General features: G+C 47.5%; 1 pseudogene; it reads right to left on the bottom strand.

The window, feature by feature from the left end:
* Positions 1–2,219: 2,219 nt before the first annotated feature.
* LOC130036094 (patr class I histocompatibility antigen, A-108 alpha chain-like) lies at positions 2,220–16,451 on the bottom strand (annotated as a pseudogene).
* Positions 16,452–17,993: the final 1,542 nt, after the last annotated feature.

Here is a 17,993-nt window from a genome sequence, read left to right as displayed (position 1 = left end):
ATCAGTGTTGGAGTGTCCTCCTATGTTCTCCAGGGTTTAAATATCACTGTTGCAGTCAGTTACCCAGGCCAGACATCCCATCTGAATCCAGACTTTTCTGTCCAGGTGCCAACATCACCTGCATTTCTGACAGGTCTCAGCTGTAACCCACTCACCTGGACCCTATAGTGTCATTGTCTTAGTGAGCTTCTTTCAAAATCTTCCTTGAGCCCAGTGAAAGCACCCATACTTCCACTTGCACATCCTGACATTTGGGGTTTTGCCCTGACTCCTATCTCCTAACCCAGATTCCACACATTAGGAAACGCTGTAAAGTCCAGCTTCAAATGCCTGCGGAATCCAGTCACTTCCATTATTTCACCTGTTCACTCCCCAAAGCCCCCAACATCTCTACCCTGAAATCTGCACCAGTTTCCTAGTTCCCTGCAGCTCATTGTCCCTTCACCTGTCCATCTGCACAGCGCCAGACTGATGACACAAAAATAATCACACCAGTCTGAACTTTCATTCACACCTGCCTGTTGCTGCATCTCTTAGACAAAAGTCAAATCTTCCAGAATCATGGCATCCTCGTGACCTGAGGCCACCACGACCTCACCTCAGTGACTGTTCCAGCCACACCGATGCCTCCTCTTCCCTGACACAGACTCTCACCTGCCCTGGTGCATTTACACTGTCATTTCCTGCCTTGCCCCAGACACCCACACAGACAGTCCCTCACATCCTTCCATATTTCCTCAAAGGTCGCCGTCCTGTGGAGCCACACTGATGGTGAAAGGAAAACAGCCACTGTCCCAGTCCCTACACACTTATAAATGGGTCCCGTTCCCCTGAGAAATTACTAAATTCAAACCAGAAAACTTGCCTTGGTTAATATATTTTCAGTGTAAGTTTGTCTCTTCCTACTACATCTCAAGGGCTGGTAAGTTTTGCCTGATTTTTATTCTCTGTTATTTGATAGACACCAAAATATCATCCCATATCTGCACAGAGGGTAGATGATCAGTGCAGACCATAACAGAAACACTGTCTTATTCATGTGACCTCAAACTACTTGCTACACTGTGGTAGCTACAATATCTACTCCAAGTGATATCGATGTCACCTCCACTTTTCTCACAAGTGCTTCTCACCCTCACTTCACCTCCCTCCCACACTGGCACCCCACAGCACACAGCACTTTCTCTCTTAGGAGAAGAGGATCTTGGGTTCACAGAAATGGGTTTTCTAACCCCTAAATTTGAAGGTAAATGAGAGTAATTTATAAATCCATGAACTCAGATCACAGACAGCACTAAGGTTCCTAGAGCTTCAGGGTTGGTGGGTGGGAGGGCTGAATTCCAACATGGCAAGTATGAACCTCATCTCTTGATACCACAGAGACTCCTGTTTGCAGGGCCATGCTGGGCCTTGAGGGAACAGTGACAGGCAAATGCCTCTTGAGGCTCAGAGATGGGGACACACACTGAAAGAATAAACTATAAATGTGTGGACAAGAGAACAGGCAGCCTCCTGCACAGAAGCAACAAAGAAACACCCAGAAGGGACTGAAGAGCAGACTCAGGTCTGAGCCTAGACTAACCAGCACAGAAGCCCTCGCTGCCCACGGTCCTGGGAGGCCGGATATGTCCCGAGTCCCTGTGAGCAAGGGCCTGTGGGACGAGGTGCTCCTGAAGGACCAGGACAAGGAGCAGGAAAAATGACCCAGGCAGATGAGTGACCACATCAGAGCCCACAGTGGCTAAGACAGAGATAGACTGGGCACAGGTCTGTCCCCCTCATCTCTTCACAGCCTCTCCTGTCACATCTGGAACAGACTCAAATCAAAATAGAAAACACATGGAAGGAAGGTCTCAGGATTTCCACCGTTCCACCTCAAATTTCAGGGATTTCCTTTATTAACCCTCAACCCCAGAAAACAGGATTTAGAAAAGTTCAAATCAGATGCTAATTTCAGTAAGGAAAAAACATTATTCAGGAAAACAAAAAGCTAACACAGATAGAGATGGCAGAGTCCTGCCTCTGCTGGTACAGCCCAGGGCATCAGGAATAGAACACAGGTCAGTGTGGGGAGGGCCCAGTGGACAGGGATGGGCCAGTCTTCCCCCTCACAGTGTGTGACAGGACAAAAGACACGTTCATGTCCCAAGGCAGAAAGAGAATCAACAGCTCTTGAATCACAACATTGGGATGTGAGGAAACCCAGTGGGGCAACTGTCTCACACTGTAGGAGAAAAGAATGAAGAGACCCAGGTGAGTCACAGAAGTGGTGACATCCTGAGCAAGAGCCCAGCATCCCTCTCAAATAACTCCCATACTCAGTCCTGTCACCTCTGCCCAGTCCCACCCATCACAGCCTCCAGAGTCTCACCTCTAGGATTTGTGAGAGACATATCAGAGCCCTGGGAACTGTCACTGTCTGGGGAGGAACAAACAGGCCAAGGTCAGGGCCACAAGAGTTGGGACTAGAGGAGGAACTAGGGGTGCGGGAGCTCCCAATCCCTATCCCCAGGATTCCAGGGCCCTAGCCCTGCCCACACTTATCTTGCAGCCTCAGTGTACTGTCCTCCTTTCTCACCTGCAGGAAGGAAATATCCAGAGAAGGTCGAGGAGAGCACTGGGTCCTGAGGCCACAGAGCAGCTCTTTAGACCCGGACCCCAGGGAAGCCTCAGAACTCTGAAGACTGAGGGCAGGAACAGGAAACATGCAGGAAAGAGACACTCCTGGACTGACCAGCCTCTCCTGGCAGTCTGTGCTTAGCAGGGACAGTCCCTGTGATCTGGGACCCTGAGAACTGGTTCATCCGCAGCTTGTGGAGGTAAAACTGTCCTTCATGAGAAAACATCCAACCCCATTCAAAAATGGGGCAATGAAATGAACAGAAACTTTCTCAAAGAAGAAATCCGAATGGCAAAAAAGCACATGAGAAAATGCTCTACATCATTAATCATCAGGGAGATGCAGATCAAAACCACAATGAGATATCATCTCACACCTCAGAGACTGGCCCACATTCAAAAGAACAAAAGCAACCGATGCTGGCGTGGATGTGGCGAGAAAGGGACACTCCTTCACTGTTGGTGGGAATGTCCACTGGTTCAACCCTTCTGGAAAACAGTATGGACGATTCTCAAAAAATTAGAAATTGAGCTCCCATTTGACCCATCAATACCACTCCTGGGAATATATCCCAGAGAGGCAAAAATGTATAGTCGAAGTGACATCTGCACTTGTTTGTTCATTGCAGCACTCTTTACAATAGCCAGAAACTGGAAGAAACCTGAATGCCCAAGAACAGATGACTGGTTAAAGAAACTTTGGTACATCTACACAATGGAGTACTATGTCGCTGTTAGAAAAGATGAAGTCATGAAATTTACATACAAGTGGTACAATATGGAAAGTATCATGCTAAGCGAAATGAGTCAGAAAGAGAGGGATAGACATAGAAAGATTGCATTCATCTGGGGGATATAAAGTAACAAAGTATGAGATTAACACCCAAGAATAGCTGAGATCAGCACCAGGAGGATTACTCCATAACTTAGAGGCCAGCCGGGTATCCTAAAGGAAAGGGCAGTTCAGATAGAGAAGGGAGCACCAAATAAAGGGTGTTTGGAGGATCCTCCCAGGAGGGCAGATGCATGTCGAAAGTAGACTATGGACTGAACATGTTTGCCACTCAATGCCTCTTTTTCAGACCACAACACCCAAAAGGAGAGAGAGAACACAGTGGATTGCCCTGCCACAGAGACGGGGGGGATGAGGGGATGGGGGTGGGGGGATATTATCCATAGTGGTGGAAAATGGGCACTGGTGGAGGGATGGGTATCTGATCATTGTATAATCAAAACCCAAGCACAAAAAATTGTAAATCTACAAAATAAATAAATAAAACTGTCCTTCATGAGCAAACCTGAGAGCAGCACACACAGGGGGAGTGTGAGCAACAGCACAGGCGGGTGGTGCTCCCACTAGTGAGGTAGGAGAACTAATATGGCAGGACCCCCAAAGTGGGACAAGACTCAACACTTGCATGGCTGGAAAGATTCCCACCACACCGCCCCCATCTTACCTGAGCGTTTCTTTCTGTAGATCACAGCTGCCACCACGGCTCCAGTGACCACAGTGCCGAGTAGAACCAGGCCAACAATGGTGCCCACAGTGAGGATGGTGAACTAAGAAGGGGGCTCTGGGAAGGAAGGAAGGAAGGAAGGAAGGAAGGAAGGAAGGAAGGAAGGAAGGAAGGGAGGGAGGGAGGGAGGGAGGGAGGGAGGAACGAAGGAAGGAAGGAAGGAGAGGTCAGACCCCAGTCTCAGCCTGACCCTCAGCCAACCCTGATGACCCTGAGAACAGGTTCTGTGCCCTATCCCCCTCCCTACCCCATATCAGGGTCACAGGCTGCAGCAGCCCCCTGGTGCTGCACACGACACGTGTGTCTCTGCTCCTCTCCAGAAGGCACCACCACAACTGCCCACTTCTGGAACGTTCCATCCCCTGAAGGCCTGGTCTCCACTAGCTCTGTGTCCTGCGTCAGGTCCTCCCCATCACGCTGCCAGGTCAGGGTGATCTCAGCAGGGTAGAAGCCCAGGTCCCAGCACCTCAGGGTGACCTCCCAGTCAGAGAAGGGGTGGTGGGTTATGTGTCTTCTGGGGGCTTCTGAGGCGGAAAAAATGCGAAAATTCATACTTTGGGTCACTTCCATAATAGGGTTGAACAGCATAATTGGTTTGGTATAGGAGGTAAAAATCCAGACACAAACTTGGCTGGAAACTGGATAAAAATCCTAATTCCTTGGAAAGTTCTAGGACAGGGTTTGGGAAGGAGGTCAGGGTCTCTCAGGACACACTAACTCTGCTCCTGCCCTGTGAGGAGAGTGAGTATGAGAAGCAGGAGTCAGAGCTAAGACCTGAGGGAGTTCAAGGATGGCTGTGGGGTCCCAGGGAACCCACATTCATTATTTTAGATAAGGTTGCCTCCCCACACCGAGTTTCTTCAGGGTCCTGAGGACACAGGGTGGGCCTGAGGGGAGGGCGGGTCTTTGTGGTACAGAACATGGAAACCAGGCCTGTCCCTCCCTCTCCTGACTGAAGAAGGGGTGCTGTTCTGACACTGGACCCCACTATACCCCCCTTCTTGGGGAGTGGACACCGCCCAGGGGAGTTCAGGGGTCCTCACTCTCAGGGACCCGGTACCTGCGCGCAGCAGCATGGCCTTCCCGTTCTCCAGGTATTTGCGGAGCCACTGCACGCACTGCCACTCCAGGTAGTTCCTGTCATACTCAGCCCAACCCGCCTGCTCGAACTTGCTCTTGCTGATCCAAGCCTGCGTGCCCGCCGCCGCCGTCCAGGAGCGCAGCTCCTCGTTCAGGGCGATGTAGTAGGCGCCGTCGTAGGAGAATTGCCAGTACCCGCGCAGGAGGTGCATGTCGGACCCCACGTCGCAGCCGACCATGCTCTGGAGGGTGTGAGAGTCTGACCCGCCCGCACAGATTAATCCCGAACTGAAAACAAAAAATGAGCCTGGTCCCCGCGGCGCCTCCCGGTCAAGGTCCGGGGAGGGTCACTCAGCCTCGGGGACTCTCGGACCCGCCTCGGGGCGATCCGGCCAGTCCCTGTGTTGGCTCATCCCTGCCCGGCCGTGCTCACCCGCCTCGCTCTGGTTGTTGTAGCCCCGCAGGGTGCTCAGGCTCCCTCGGAGAGTCTGTGCTTGGCCCTTGGAGATCCGAGTCTCCTCCTCCCAGTACTCGGGTCTCTCCTGCTCCATCTATGGTGCCCGCGGCTCCAACCTCTGACTCGCCGAGTCGCTGTCTAAGCGCACGAACTGCGTGTCGTCCAAGTATCCGACGGCGATGAAGCGGGGCTCCCTACGGCCGGGCAGGGACAAGGCCGTGTAGAAATACCGCAGGGAGTGGAGGCCTGGGGAAGGGGAAGGGGTGAGACCAGGTCCGGCCCGCCCCCCGCGCGCACCGGGGCCAGGGTGAGGGAAAAGAAGGGGTCTCAAAGATGGGAAAGTCGGGAGTGACCGAGAAGGGGGAGACTTAGGGGCGCGGGAAGAGTTGAAGGTTGGGAAGACAAGGAGGAACAATTGGGGGGACATCCAGGCAGGGAAGGGAGAAACTCCTACTCAGGGGTCCTGCATCTCAATGCCTAGCAGTTTCCACTCTTCTCCCCCCCCCCCCACCCCCCGCAACGAATTCCCCTCCTGACTCCGCACTCACCCGCCCGGGTCTGGGTCAGGACCAGGGCCCCCCGAGAGCAGCAGCAGGAGAGGTCGTGACTCCCATATATTGAAGGGATCTAGTGGCTTCTGACTCCTTCGCGATTGCCTTCAGTTTATAACCAGGAGCGTCGCGGACGCTGATTGGCTGATCTATACAGGGACGCCTGGGAGTGAGGACTGGGGACGCATCACAAGTATCCGGGCAGAATGCGCTGAGGAAGAAGTGAAGCTCTTGAGACCAAGAATCCCTAGGCGTGAATTCCTGCCCCCAACACCACCCTGGAGACACTGGGAGCCACACCTGGGACCTGACACTTCACCCTCACTTGATCTTTGTCACACTGTCTCCCCGTGTCCAGGGCTGAGACTGACTCAGGATTTTCCATGGTTTTCATTTCAGTATCTCGCTACAATCTTACAAGTCCGTGAGGACTCCAGAGATGTTTCTGTGCGTTCAGGTTCTGCCTATCAGTGTTTGCCATGTGAGGAATCTGAGTTAAGGCCTTTTATTGTTGAGGGTGATGTTTTATTTTATATTATTATTATTATTAATCTACTTTTGGCCACACCAGACAGCGCTCAGTTGTAACTCCTGGCTCTGTGCTCTGTGCTCAGGGATCACTCTTGGCAGGTTCACGGGACCGTATGTGGGGCCGTATGTGGTGCCAGGGATCAAACCCGTGTTGGTCATATGCAAGGCAAAGCGTCTTACCTTCTGTAATATTTCTCCTGCAGAGTTCAAGCCTGAAAATGACTTCAACTGGAATAATGTTAACTACAGTTTGATGCTAACAGGAAGTCTTTTGGGGGGCAAGGGGTCACACCCAGTGATGTTCACTGTCTCTGTACTCAGTAATTACTCCTGGCAGTGCTCAGGAGAACATACGGGATGCAGGAAATAGAACTTACTTCTGGCAAGGTGCAGGGCAAGCACCTTACCTGTCATACTACCTCACCAGCCCTAGAAAGTCTTTGGTAGAAAAATTATATTAGATTTTTGCCAGGGACCAGCCCCAGCTGAGTAGATCTGATTCAAGGATGCCATGAGGATTAAGAAAGAGGCAGAAATGGGAGCGAATAGCATACGGTGAGGGGTTCACAGCCTGTGTATTGGAGCCTTGACTCTTCTCCATGAATCATATTTGTTACTTAGAATCCATAATCATCAGAACAATATTCTTTGTGCAAAAACCAAGAATTGTATATAATATGATATTTATATATAATATACATGATGGACTTTTACACATCCAAGGGCCTTAGTCCATGGGGAAAAACACCTTTGTAATGGGCTTTCCTGAGGGGAGATACTTTCAGGAGTGGAAGTAGAGATAGAGCAGATACAGAACCCTCCCCTAAACCCTACGCCCCCCCCCCCCCCCCCGCCAGGGCAACATTCCACCCCTAGTGCAAATATTCTGGGTTGAAAGGTTTCATGAAGGTCTCATAAGGGTCCCATAAAGAACCAAGGGTCCCACAAGAACCTCTTGTCCATCTCCTTTATTTATCTAGTTCCCAACAGGTTTTTTTTCAGCATAGAAATGGTCTAGTTCTTCAATCTAGGCTCCTCTTGTAGTCAGGAAAGCGAAGCTAGTTCTGTGAGTTGGGGATATGGCTCAATGGTAGGGCACTGGCCTTCCATATATGGAATCTGGGGTCCATCCTGGTTGTGCAGAAACAAATAAAAGTTTAGCTTAGTGAAAAAATATTGGCCATAGACTGGAATGGAATTTTATATTTTGAGTATGATCTGACAAATATTTTATAAGTGTCATAAAATTTAAAGTATTTGAAGTAATGCTTAAAAACATCACATATGGAAGAATTAAAAAATATTCTTAAGGCCAGGGCCCAAGTACAGCAGGTAGTGTGTTTACCTGACATACAACTGACTGGGGTTCAATCCATGACACCACATATTGTTTCCTGTTGGAGTACACGGAGCTTAGGTTTATCAGATTGTGCCCATCACAGTGCTCCCGAGTCACTCCCATTACTTTGTCTGTCTGTAACCTCTTCTATGCTCTCTTCCCCAACCAATTTGTAAGGTCTCATCCTTCTTAGACACTGAAGCTGTACTGTAAGTTAATATTGTCTTTCTCCTCTCCTTATGTCTTTTGAGCAGTTTACCTTAATGCAAGGTCCTTTTGTATAGATACAAGAAGACAATTAATTAATATGCTTTGTAACTTAGGAATTGATTGGCTTTGAATATTATTCACTCCTGGGCATCTGCCTTCTCAACTTAAGCCTCAGTTGCCCTCACTTCCTAGCACTCCAAGGGCAGGGTCCCGACGTGGGACTGGATGGAACCAGGGCAAGCCGGTAAGTTATGTGCTACCCTGGCATCGCGATGGGCCAGGCCAAGGTGCCACGATTCTTAACTATAAGTTAAGAGTTTGATCATAGGCAAATGCTGTCATGATCCAAAAGTAACGACGAGACTAGGGCCCTGCTGCTAGGAATAGGAAAGATATCTGGCCTGAGCATTGCAGTCTGAGATCGAGATGGCCCTAGGAGAGCAATTCTATAAGCTCAAAGTATTTCTTACTGTGTCCATACGAAATGATTAATATTATGTATGCTTATATGTTGTTTGGACAAGGAGAGGAGAAACACGTCCTAGAAGCAGTTTTCTGTGTGTCCTGACTAGCTTGGATGAGACTGCTTTTTTGGAGATGTAGATTCCAAGCTCTAGCAGACTGGTCTTTGTTGTGCTAATCTAAGTGCTTGTAGCTTGTGAAAAGGTGAGGCCAGGATTACTGGCCTGCGGATGTAAGGAAACAATGCATGTTTGCCACCTCAGTGTTCTTTCTGTAACTCCTTTTGATGACATCATTATATTGCGCCCTTTAGAGGTGCTATGATCTATATAAGGGAGATTTCAGGGCTCTCTGGGGGGATACGTGCATCAGAGAACCTGGGAAGATGGGGCTGAGGACAGAAGCTGAGAGAACAAAGGCGCACGTGCTCGAGGATTCCTGAGGCCTCCATGACATACATCTCTTCCATGTAATAAACGGCTACTAAGACCAACTAGCTTGGCCTCGTTTCCTTCCTTCACCTGACCATCGCCATCGACCTCCGTGGAGTGGGGAAACGGCCAGACCGCCGGCCCTTTTATTTTTTGTGTGTTTACACAGTTTCCTGAATCCCACTAGGAGTAAGCCCTGAGCATTGCTGGGTGGGGCCCAAAAATATACAAACAAAATTGAAAGTTTCATACAACCTGAAGAATAGTTCTTAGTGTGAGTGTTATAGAGAAATTCATTCTAAAGAGACAGTGTGGGAAAGAGAACAAGCATAGGTACTCTTGGGAATGGGTTAGGTGAAGGAGGAGAATTAATGTGAATAACATAAGAAGCATAAGAAGATGATGGATAGTATTAGGCACTTTGGTGGTGGTGAGATGCAGAAACTATATTAACACTGTACATTTAACCTTAATTACAACAATAGATATACTTATATGTACAAAATAAAACACATGTATTGAAATAGAGTAACTGAGGAACGTGTGTCATCAGGGGGTCAGGGTGATCATCATCACTGATGACCAAATGACTCCTGCACTCGCTGAAGTGCTGTTGAGAATAACACTGTGTCTGTTGGCTTCCCACACACCTAGCCTTGGCCACCACACCCAAACTGAGGGGCTTTCTCCAATGTATAGCAGAGCAGATTCCTTACAATGACAAGTCATCCGAGACAAAGAGAATCTGAGACTTACTCAGCTGGGCGCCTTTGGGAGACATGACTGGGACCTACCTCTGGCTACATGATCCTAGGATGGGACCCGTAGAGAGAAAAGAAAACAGTAACAGCCAAATATAGTGTGGAGATTCGTGATCCTGTCCTGACATGGACTTATTAGCCAGAGAAATGTGGTAGAGATAAAAGATGAAGAATGTTCCTAAGAAAAAGGAACAGAGAGTGGAAGAAATGTTACCTTGTAGTCTCTAGGTTTGGCATCATGGCCTGGAGAAAGAGGTTCTGGGGCCATGATGGAAACTCAGACACAGCACAAGGCACCAGAGGTTTCCTTTCCTCTACTCCCTGCCCAGCTCCCCACTGACCCCAGGACTGCTCTGAAGGCACCTTCATCTCATGGATGTCCTCCTCCAGGCCAGCATTTCAGCCTAAGTCAGACCACAGCCCCAACCCTGCATAGTAGCAGCGAGCAGAGTAGTGGCGCCCCTGAGTGGCCATATGGAGAAAGAAAACTCAGGTTTAAAGGTGTTTCCTCAGCAGGAGAATGTGGGCTCTCAGCAACAAAACAGGCTGTGCTCACTAGGGCGTCAGGTTCTGTGAATAGTTTCCCTAAACACATTCACATGGAGGGCTCCTCTTCATTCATAACCATGAGCACTGGCTTCAAGAGTGATTAAATGGCCCAAAAGGAGAGGGAGAGAGAAAAAGGAAGGTGCCTGCTAGAAAGGCAGGGTGTTGGACGGAGTTTGGGTGGCAGGAGGAATACTGGGAACTTTGGTGTTGGAGATCACGCACTGGTGGAGGGATGGGTGTTCAATCATTGTATGACTGAAACTCAATTATGAAAGCTTTGTAACTGTATCTCACGATGATTCAATAAAAAATTTTTTTAAAAGTGAGTAAACAATATGTGCGTGAGAAATCCTTGTTTAATAGAATTTTAAACCATGAGATCCTAATCAATAAAAAATATTTAAATACAAGTAAACAACAATGACTACAGGCCTTAAATGCTCTACCCAGACCCAGAGTGAGTCCCACAAACATACAGGTGCCCTCCCCATGCTGAGATGAGATATTGATCCTTAGATCTCTGTCACTTCTACTGCCGGTGACTCCATCGGAACCAACTCTAAAATTTCATCCTAGGATGAGGTGGAGAAAGAAGGAGGAAAAGAGCCCCAGGGCCCTGGACTAGGAATATAGGGGAATGTCTCATGGAGAAGTGAAATGGGAGGAAATAGTGACTTTAGGGGATAGAGGCCAAATAAGGTGGAGAGGGAAGAAGCAGAGGAAAGGGGCAGGGCAGGGCCAGCTAGTGGACACCTTGCAGGGAGGGATGGATTCTGTGTGGATCAGACAAAGGAAGGAGGAGTAATTGAGTCTGTTCATCTGCCATCTGAGTTCAGTTATTAGATCAGGAATTAGCTCTGTAATTAACTGGCAAACCACAGCTGACTCTCAGGCAACTCCCCATGCTTAGAAGTATGACATAACTCAAACACAGGGACTAGTAGAGAATAGTGGCAAGGAGAGTAGAGGAAGGGAAGGAAACTGGAGCTGAGGAGAGGGGAGAGGACAGAAGATATTAAGGACTTTTCCCCTCTAGAGTAAGACCCATTTACGCTGATGGGAAAATAAAGGGACCCAGAGGGCAGGAGGGAGCAAGACCTGTGCAGCCTCGAGGGCTCAGCCCTGGACACTGGTCTTCGAGTTTCCAGAGTTCCACAGAATGTGAGACCAACAACTGTAGGCCATGGCATGTGCTACGGGGAAACTTTTGTGGGTGAGGGGGAAAAAAATCCAGCATCGGAAAGGTGGTAATATGTTATTTATGAAATCCTGCCAGGAGCAGCATTGTAAACCACAGTGCAAAACTTAACATAGCAGGTGCCAGAGTGACAGTACAGTGGGTGGGACGTTTGCTTTGCTCACAGCTCACCTGAGTTTGGTTGCAGGCACCCCATAAAGTCCCTGGCACTGTAGCATTGTCCTCCTGTTAGGACACGGATCGTGATCTCCCTTTAACGACAAAGAGACTCCAGAGACTGCAAAGAGCAAGCAAGGTTTATTGTAAGACTGGCTAGCTAGGGTCGAGCCGCCTACACAGACACGCAGGTCAGATAGGTGAGGCAAGACCCCGAACTTCTTCAAAGGGAATTTTATATAGGCCTTCAAAGCCCGCGCATTTCATAGCCAATAGATTTGTAACAACATATACTTTCTTAACCAATCCATTTAAAAGTATATCACTCCTTAGCCTATAGATTTCAAAGATCAGCATTTACGTACATAGGCATTGTGGCTAGTGGGCATCTGGTAACTTGGACATTTGGTTATCACCTGGCTCCCTTTGATTCAGTGGAAGAGGATAAGGGGAAAGTTCCTAACAGAGGTAACAGATAAGGAAGGACCAACAAATGGTTTCCGAATTTACATCCCAGCAGGGAAGAGTCAACAAATGGTTTCAGAATTTACATCCCAATAAGGAAGGGCTTCACAGCTAAGGCTCTACTAGGGAGGGGATAGGAAAGGGAGAGTTACTAATTAGTAGAGTTTTAACTCTGGAATCTCCCTCGGGGTCCCAAGGGACTTTACACTCCCTTTGTTCACTGATTTGCTCAGTGTAGTTAAATCCCAAAGCATGAGGGGTTGGGGTAACAATTACATATTGGTGCGATCACAATCAATAGGGGTAGAATTCTTTCCCTTGGGGACATCAGCTCCTAGGACAGATCCTCATTATCAGGTCAATCCACCCTAGAGCGGATTCCCCTGGGTGTGTTTCTCCTCTTCTTGTCTAACATATAAGCATAAAAAAAAAAAAAAAGTAAAGGCCCTCCCATTGATCATCGATTTGCTCGAGCGGGCCCAGTAACGTCTCCATTGGAGACTTTGTTGTTACTGTTTCTGGCATATCGAATACTCTCGGTAGCTTGCCGGGCTCTCCGAGAGGGGCAGAGGAATCGAACTCGGGTCGGCCATGTTGGCTGCGTGCAAGGCAGACGCCCTACCCACTGTGCTATCGCTCCAGCATATTATAACATAAATCATTTTGCATGGATACAGTAATAAATACCTTAAACTTATAGAATTGCCCTCCTAGGGCCATCTCAATCTCAGACTACAGTGCTCAGGCCAGATAGTCTTTCCTACCCCTAGCAGGGTCCTACTCTCGTCGTTACTTTTGGATCATGACAGCATTTGTCTATAATCAAACTCTTAATTTATAGTTAATCGTGGCACTTTGGCCTGGCCCATTTCGATGACAGGGTAGCTCACCGCTTACCCTGGGTCCATTCAGTTCCTCGTTGGAACCCTGCTTTGAGGTGTTAGGAACCAAGGGCAACTGAGGCTTAAGTCAAGAAAGCAGATGCCCGGGACTGAATAATATTCAAAGCCAATTAAATCCTAAGTTACAAAGCATAATATTAATGGTCTTCCTGTATCTGTACAAAAAGGGCATTGCTTTAAAGTAAACTATTCAAAAGACATAAGGAGAGGAGAAAGGCAATATTAACTTACAATACAATTTCAGTATCCAAGAAGGATCTGACCTTACAAATGAAAAGATACTGATTAGGGAAGAAAAGCTGATAAACTGGTTGAGGAAGAGAGCATAGAGAAGTGGTTACAGATAAACGAAGGAATGGGAGTGATTTGGGAGCACTGTGATGGGTGTAGCCTGATAAACCTAAGCTCCTAGTGGAGAAAGGGAACAAGGACAAAGCAACGTCATCCTACAGGGGATGGTATTAGCATTTTGATGGTGGTGAGTTGCAGAAAATGCATTAACAGCATACATGTCATCTTAGCTACAACAACAGATATGTTTGTATGTATAAAATAAAATGCATGTCTCAAAAAGAGAAACTGAGGAACATGTGTCATCAGGGCGTAAGGGTCACCATCATCAGTGATAATCAAGTGGCTCCTACACTCCCTGAAGTGCTGTTGAGAATGACACTGTTGTGTCTGTGAGTTTCCCACACCCCTATCCTGGCCACCACAAGCAAACTGACAGCTTTTTTCCATTGTATAGCAAAGCAGCCTCCTTACAATGCCACGTATCCAAGACAAGGAGAGTCTGAGACCCAACTCAGCTGGATGAACCTTTGGGAGACATGACTGGGACCTCACTCAGAGTGCGTGATCCTGCGATGGAATCCTAGGAGAAAAAAAGAAAACAATAGCATGCAAATATGGTGTGGATATTCGTGATACTGCCCTGACATAGACTTATTAGCTGTAGAAATGTAATAACGATAAAAGATGAAGAATGTTTCGAAGAAAAGGAACAGAACAGGGAGTGGAAGGAAATTTACCTGGTAGTTTCTAGGTTTGGCTTCACCGGCCGGAGAAAGAGGTTCCGGGGACATGGTGGAACCTCAGGCACAGCACAAGTCCCCAAAGGTTTCCCTTCCGCAACTCTCTGCCCTGCTTCCAATCTTGACCCTAGGACTGCTCTGAAGGCACCTCCATCCTGGATGTCCTCCTGCAGGTCAGCATCTCAGCCTGAGTCAGACCACAGCCCCGCCCCTGCCAAGTAGAAGCGAGCAGAGCAGCGGCGCCCCCGTGTGGCCATAGCGCAGAAGGATAACTCAGTCCCAACTGCGCTTCCTAGCTGGGAGCTCTCCATGAGAATAATTTCCCTAAACACATACACTCATATAGAGGCTGCTCCTCATTCATAACCTTGAGGACTGGTTCACAGTATGATTAAACAACATGTGCATGAGAAATCCTTGTTAACAGTATTGCAAACAAAAAAATTAACCAAAACTTTCTTTAAATAAAAAAAATATACACGAACGACTCCAGGTCATAACTGCTTCTACCCAGAGCCAGAGTGAGCCCCACAGCATACTTTTTCCCCACTGTGCTGAGATGAAATAATGATCCCCAGATCTCTGTCACTTACTCCTGCTGCTGCTGATTCCATCTGTATCAAGTCTAAATTTTCCATTCCTAGAATTATTTGCAGGAGGAGGGAGAAAGCCCTGGTGCACTTAACCAGGAATATGCCAGGGCAGGGATGGGGGGAGGATGTCTGATGGACAAGCGAGATAGGGAGGTAATAGTGGTTTTAGGACATGGCGGCCAAATAATGTCGAGAGGGAGGAAGCAGAGGAGTGGGACAGGGAAGGAAGGGCCAACTAGTGGGCACCTGTGGGGGAGGGATGGGTACTCTGTGGATCAGGAAGGAAGCTCAGAGGTAATAGAATGTGTTTGTCACCTGGAAGATAATACTAGAGCAGAAGTTAGCTCTGTAATTGACTGATAAACTACAGTTAACTTTCAGGCAATTACCCATACTTTGAAGTGTGACATAACTCTAACACTCAGGGAAGAGTAGATAGGGGAGGGGAATGGAAGGGAAGGGAAGGAAAAAGTAGGAAAGAGAAAGGAAGAGTAGGGAAGGGAAGGGAAGGGAAGGGAAGGGAAGGGAAGGGAAGGGAAGGGAAGGGAAGGGAAGGGAAGGGAAAGGAAGGGAAAGAAAGAGAAAGGGAAGGCAAGGGAAGTGAAAGAAGGGAAGGGAAGGGAACAGGAGGGAATGAAAGAGGAGGAAAGATATTAAGGATTTTTTCCATCTATAATAAGACCCCTTAACGCTGGTGGGAAAATGAAGGGACCCAGAGATGAGAGCAAGGCCCGTGCAGCCTGGAGGCATTGGCCCTGGGCACTGGTTCTTGAGTTTCCAGATTTCCACAGCATGTGAGAACAACAGCTGTGGGCCATGGCACTGCTACTGGGAAGCTTTTGCTGGAGAGGTGAATTTAACAAAAGCTAGCATATGAAAGGTGGCAACATGTTGTTTATGAAAACCTATGAGCAGAAACACTGTCAACAACAGTACAAAACTTCAAAAAATGTTGGGGCCAGAGTGTTAGTACAGCAGGTAGGACATTTCCCTTGCATGCATCTGACCAGAGCTTGATCCCAGATTCATCACGTATGATTCTCTGAGCAATTCCAGAGTGCAAAGCCAGGAGTACCTGTGGCCAAAACAAAACAAAACAAAACAAAACAAAAACCCCTTAAAGCTTCCCCCAATCCCTTCCCCTCGTAGAGACAGACTGGTGGGTGAGAGGCAAATTGTCTGGAGGTCAAGGGGTTTTAGTAGAGATAAGAGGATCAGTCTTGAAACATTGTATGCCTGAAACCAAATCATAAGTACTTTTGCAATTTCACTGTGATTAAACAAAAAAGAGAGTGAACAATAATCCAGCATAGATGAACAGTTTCTGAGTGTAATTCAGACTTGACAGTTGGTTTTTAAACGTTTTTCTGTCAGTGACAAAAAAAACCTTTTGTTGAAGATACATCTTCACATTTTGTTTGTGTAGGGAGAGAGAGCACTAGAATGTCTTAAAATTGATGCAATCAAAAAAGAACATATAACTGGAGAGACTTGCAGCCACATCCTGCACCTAGTTTGATCATCCCTCTAGTTCCTAGCAAGCAAATCTGCCTATTGGTGACACCGACAGATCCAGGTGAAGTAGCTCTTGGCCATGGTGCTGTGTGACTTAGAGAACGATGGAATCCCTGCTTGAGGGAGGGCATTTGGATTCAAGGAATTGGGTTCTTATAAAAATAAAGAGCACTGCATTTATACCTCCTGCCGTGTCTCCTGCAATAATAATGCAGAACCAGCCCAGCAAGGCACTTTCTGCTCTGAGGCACCACTGGAAATGGAATGCTTCACTCTGGACCCTCTGCCACACAACAGCCCCTGGACATCAGGAAATTAGGAAAGAGCAAAGCAGACCAAGTAGCCCCACCTCCAGACAGAGAAATACTGAGTGTGTCTGTCAGGAGGTAGGGGAAAGTGCCAGGAAAGGCAGTGACAGAAGAATGGGAAGACTCTGTGTCAGTGTAGGATGATCAAATAAACTCCATTATGTTGGCAGGAGTGACTCAATGGAGTAAGGGAGCAAGACTCTGCCTCTTGGGCCTTTGTCTGTGGGCAGCTCTCTCTGTGAATAATGGACACAATTTGACCTCCTCGGGGAGGAATCAGTTAGACATAATAAAAATTTTCCTTTGTTATAAATGAAGAGTTTTTAAACCCTACAACTATTCATGGAAAACAAACAGCATGAGGATGATCTTTTTTTGATAGACAGGTACTTGCAATGCCTCTGTGGAGGTACAGTAACAGCTAAAAGAACTTACAGCTCTGAATGAGAATATCCCAGCAAAGAACCTTTCTTAGAACTGAGCCATTTGCGCTGTTATCACTCTTTGTATGCGTCAGAGTACCACCTAAAACTTTTGAGAAGTCCATGATAAATTTGCCATCTAAGATTGATGCTAAGAAGGGCCAGCTAGCAGATGCCCAGAGAGATCTAAAGCGTGCTAAGGCTGATGCCCAGGTCATGAAGGATGCAAAGATCTAGAAGGTGGTAGAGCCAGCGAAGAAGACTGTGCAGAGACTAGAGGGACAACTAATGAAGGCTGAACAATCACAGACCAAGAAAAGAATAAATAACTTCCTTGGGCACCTCCAAACTCCATGATCTGGACTCTAGAATTGCAGTGGCTTGGTGTAAAAACAGTCACATTTGATTGAGAACTTTTACAGCAAAACTGAGTGGAGGGAAGTTTGCCTGACCTGTCAACATTGCTATTGAAGACTCTGAGTTCTAGCCAGGTCTGAGCTGAAGGGTTCTGAGGGAAGAACAGCACAGTTTGTGGAAGATGGGTAAACCATGAGCCTCACTTGCCCTCAGATCTGAGGAAGAGAGGTAACAAGTCTTAAGGAACCATCTTTGTGAAAAAAAAAAAAAAAGACCTGAATATACTAGAAGAGATACCTGAACCACTTGCACTATGGAAAACTTATTTAAAATATTTCAAATGTCAAAATTCTAGCTGACATATCCACAAGAACAAAAGCAACCGGTATTGGCGAGGATGTGGTGAGAAAGGGACACTCCTTCACTGTTGGTGGGAATGCCGACTGGTTCAGCCCTTTTGGAAAACAGTATGGTTGTTTATCAAAAAATTAGAAATTGAGCTCCCATTTGATCCTGCAATACCACTCCTGGGAATA

This window comes from Sorex fumeus, unplaced genomic scaffold (assembly GCF_029834395.1).
Source record: "Sorex fumeus unplaced genomic scaffold, SorFum_2.1 ptg000063l, whole genome shotgun sequence".
Lineage (NCBI taxonomy): Eukaryota > Metazoa > Chordata > Mammalia > Eulipotyphla > Soricidae > Sorex > Sorex fumeus.
This window is presented reverse-complemented; position numbering and strand designations above follow the sequence as displayed.